We start from the raw sequence: 4,484 nt of genomic DNA, 5'->3' as shown, positions 1-4,484 counted from the left end.
TAATGGCTTTTAAGATGAGATTTTCATTTGTATGTTTTAAAATTGTTAGCCTCCTTGAGGGCCCTGTTGGGGCAGATAGGCAGGGTAGAAATCTTGCAAATAAATAAATATGAAGATTTTAAAATAGCATCCCATGGCTTGGCTCTCACTTAGAATTTCCACGTGCCAATTTCCCCCCTCCTGCAGCAGCCCCAAATGCTCACTGAGATGCAGTTCTTGGAGGAAAGGGACCCCCCTCCCCCAGGAATAGCGGGTCGGGGAGTCAGAAGCTTCTCATGCAAGAGGGAATTGACAAAATTACCCAATCTTTGTACATGTGGAAATTCTAGGCAGGCTCCCAGCCTGGAATGGTACAGTCAACACAACAACCTCAGGAATGTATCACCCAATTTTGCTTCATGGGAAGACCAGACTGGAGGTGAAAATAATGAGATGTCAGAATGGAGAATTTTCTGATGATAACCCTGGAACTCTGGAATGTTCTGCTAGCAGAGCTCACTTGTGCGTGCTTATAAGTAGGGATGCCAACCTCCAGGTGGTGGCTGGAGATCTTCCAGAATTATAACTGATCTCCAGTCCACAGAGAGAAGTTCCCCTGGAGAAACGGCTGCTTTGGAGGGTGGACTTTATGGCATTATAACCAGCTGAGGTCCTTCCCCATCCCTCTCCAGGCTCCACCCCCCCCCAAATTTCCAGGAATTTCACAACCTTGAGTTGGCAACCCTACTTGTAAACCATCATTTTATTCATAAAACCTATTAACTCTTTCCCATCAAAGATGGCCAGATGAGTGTACAAAAGAAAATAGATGAGATGTATAAATATAGGCAGGCTTTTGAAGGCTGCGGGTTTATGATCGTTGATAATGATTTTTATTGACTGGACAGTTTAAGGCCTTTGGTTTAATTTACGGTTCAGCATCCTGTTTTGTTGTTTGCAAAGTGATACCTTTTTTGAATACTGAGATATTGAAATGAAATGTGTCATATATGCTCAGGGAACAAGCTGGAGAACCTGAAGCCTTGGGTGTTCGCTGCCACTTGGTAGAGGGGCAGTGTGTGTGTGTGGGGTGGGGGGATAGGCATCACAAAACCACAAGTTATGTTATCCCATCAGCACAACGCCTTAGGATTAAACCTAAAGTGTGACGTCAATGCAATGATGTTACTTACAGATTTGTGCCAGAAGGGGCATTGCCACAATGCCTATTCTCCACCCCCTCCGGACATTTGTACCTCCCTGTTCCCTAAACCTTCCACCAATTACCAGCACTTGGCTGGCATTCCAAGCACAAATCCTACATTTCAAAGTGGAATGTCAGCCATATCTCTCCATGCTGTCGCTTTCAAAATGAGGAAAATGGGAAGCAAAGAGTGAACATTAGAGTTACCAGCTCTGGCTTAGGAAATTCCTGGAGATTTGGGGACTGGAGCCTGGGGAGGTCAAGGTTTGGGGAGAGGAAGGACCTCAGGAGGGTATAAAGTCTTAGAGTTCACCCTCCAAAGTAGCCATTTTCTCCAGGATTTGGAGAAAATGTGTCATCTGTGTCTTCTGAAGAACAGTTGTAATTCTGGGTGATCTCCAGGCCCCACCTGGAGATTGACAAACCTAGTGGACATCTCTACGCGTGACTTGAAAAACTCTTTGAGTTTTTGCAAACATCCACATCAAACACTTGTAATGGTTGAGGACATGCAAGGGCACACACTTTCTCTCACATATACACAAAGCGCCTGCACCTCTTCTTTCCAGTCTCTCCCTCTGCCCCTGCATTAACAAGCCAGCACAATGTGGTGGTTACAGTGATCAATGGGGCTCTGGGAGACCCAGGTTCAAATCCTCATTATGCCATGGAAGCTTGGCTGGGTAACCTTGGAACAGTCACACACACTTAGCCGAACCTTCTGTCAGATAAGCCCCAGCATACCTGTTTCATTTTTCTGTTTCGTGTTTTGCTTCAGTACCTCTGAGGGAGTGCAGAGGGAACCAGAGTTATGTGAACCTGTTGCTAACTGTTTCTCTTTCAGGCAAAGTGTATTGATTCCTAGTTCTGGCTGAGACTGGGAATATGTCCTTGAAGCTACTGCACAGACTGAGTGGTGCTCCTCTCCTTCCCCCCTCCCTTCTTCCCAGGCAAAGCGTGCCTAAACTCCTAACTGACTTTCTCCCTTCTGAGGGGGAGGGGGACACTGACCTATAATCATGGCTCATTTCGAGGGGGAATGCGCCAGAACGCAGTTCCGGCAGTTCTCCAAAGAGGTCACATGTCAGGTGGCCCCAACCACCTGACTCTTGGCCATTCTGGGCCTGTTTCAGCGTGGATTGGGGCAGAAACAGCCCAGAATGGACCTCTGACGGGTGGTGGATCCCTCTCCCACTCAGCAACAGCCTGATCCTGACCATTTTGGGCCCCTTTTTGGCCATTTTCAGCCCCTTTTTGCCGTTTTGGGCCCAATTTCCACCCTGAGTGGCCAGGATTGGGTCCAAAACAGCCAGGATAGGTGATGTCAGGGGGTGTAGCATATGCAAAACAGTTATGCTAATGACACACTTCTGGTGATGTCAAGGGGTGTGGCATATGCTGATGAGTTATGCTAATGAGTTATGCTAATGAGTTCCTCCAGCTGTTTTCTACGAAATAACCCCTGCCTATAATTGAACTGACTTTCCTGCCTTTAGGCATTCCGGTCAATGACCATATTGCAGTACCTTGAAACTGATATCTTTCCTTAATAAAATCATCTTTAACTCATACACTGGAGTGATGCAGTGAAGTGATTGGGGAAGTACCTGGCAAGACCTGACACCTTCCTGAGAAGGTTGTTGTGAGGATAAAATGGAGAAGAGAACAATGTAATCCATTTTGCTTTGACATTCGGGAGAAAGATGAAATAAAAATGAAGTAAAAATAAAAATAAACGCCACAAACTTCACCTTTCCCGAAAGGATGGCGACTACCTGGCAATAGTAACAGATGGATGTTTAAACAGAGTTTAAGACCTTACTAGAGCCCATGCTTCCTCTAAATACTCTTCTGAAACTTTCTTAGCACAATTTTATGCTGGGGCTGACTGAAGATTTCTTACAGTGCAGTCACACCCTTATAGGTTCATTAAGGTCAATGGGCTTAAAGGGGTGTACTCTTTTTAGGACATGTACGGTTAGCCACCTAAAAAAAATCACAAGGCTTACAGCTTGGGTGAGTACTGGAGAAGCAGAAGCAGGATTTTGTGAAACTTTCACATTGGGATAAGATGCAAAAATGGTCTTTCCCAAACTTGAAAAAAAAATCCAAGTTTTTCAAAACTTACCAATCTAATAGTGCAATTCTAAGCAAAGTTACACTCTTCTAAATTCATTGAAGCTAATGGCTTCGAAGGCCACAACTCTGATTAGTAAAAAGTCCAGTAGCACCTTTAAGACTAGCCAACTTTATCGAGGCATAAGATTTTGAGAACCATAGCTGTGGTTCTTGAAAGCTTATGCCTCAATAAAGTTGGTTAGTCTTAAAGGTGCTACTGGACTTCTTGCTATAAAGTAATGAACACAACAAGGGAAAACGCCTGGATAGTAGAAACTGTGAACAACGAGTCCGGGAATACACAATAAACCATCAGTTCTTTTTTTTCTTTTTCCTATAAACACTGTATTAGTGCAAAGGTGCAAAAGTGCAAAGTGCAAATGAATAAATACAATATACAATAAATACAATAAGATCTCCTGTTTCTTCTGTCCAAGTCGTTATGGAATAATAACAATGTCCAAAGGGAATACCATGAAAACCCACAATGGGGACTGAGCAATATACAAACGGAGAGTCACAGTATTAGAAGGGGGGGTGACCCCAGTCCAAGTTGAAGAGAAATCCAAATGTGCCGACGGGATTATGCGTGCATGTTATACAATTCCCGTTTCGTATAGATCATACTTCTTCCTGGGCACAATTAATCCTGGATGGTCACCAATTTGCTAATTGCTCCGATGTGACTACTCATAGTATTCTTCTCAGCTTCAGTGCATAACGAACATGAATTCACAACTATAATAACACGGACTGTGACTCTCCGTTTGTATATTGCTCAGTCCCCATTGTGGGTTTTCATGGCATTCCCTTTGGACATTGTTATTATTCCATAACGACTTGGACAGAAGAAACAGATCTTATTGTATTTATTGTATATTGTATTTATTCATTTGCACTTTGCACTTTTGCACCTTTGCACTAATACAGTGTTTATAGGAAAAAGAAAAAAAGAACTGATGGTTTATTGTGTATTCCCGGACTCATTGTTCACATTTTGCAACTATAGACTAACATGGCCAACTCCGCTGGAACTCTGTTTAGGACTGTAAATTTGTACTGTGAGTTTAAAAAAAATCCTGTTTGCGGCTGGTCTGGCTGGGCTGGGAGTGTGTACAAACCAGTGGCCGAAAGTACACTGATGTAATTCACATGGATCAGTGGTTAAAACGAGTGACTAAAA

Source organism: Eublepharis macularius, chromosome 5 (assembly GCF_028583425.1).
Source record: "Eublepharis macularius isolate TG4126 chromosome 5, MPM_Emac_v1.0, whole genome shotgun sequence".
NCBI classification, from domain to species: Eukaryota; Metazoa; Chordata; class Lepidosauria; order Squamata; family Eublepharidae; genus Eublepharis; species Eublepharis macularius.
Note: the sequence above shows the minus strand (reverse complement) of the source record.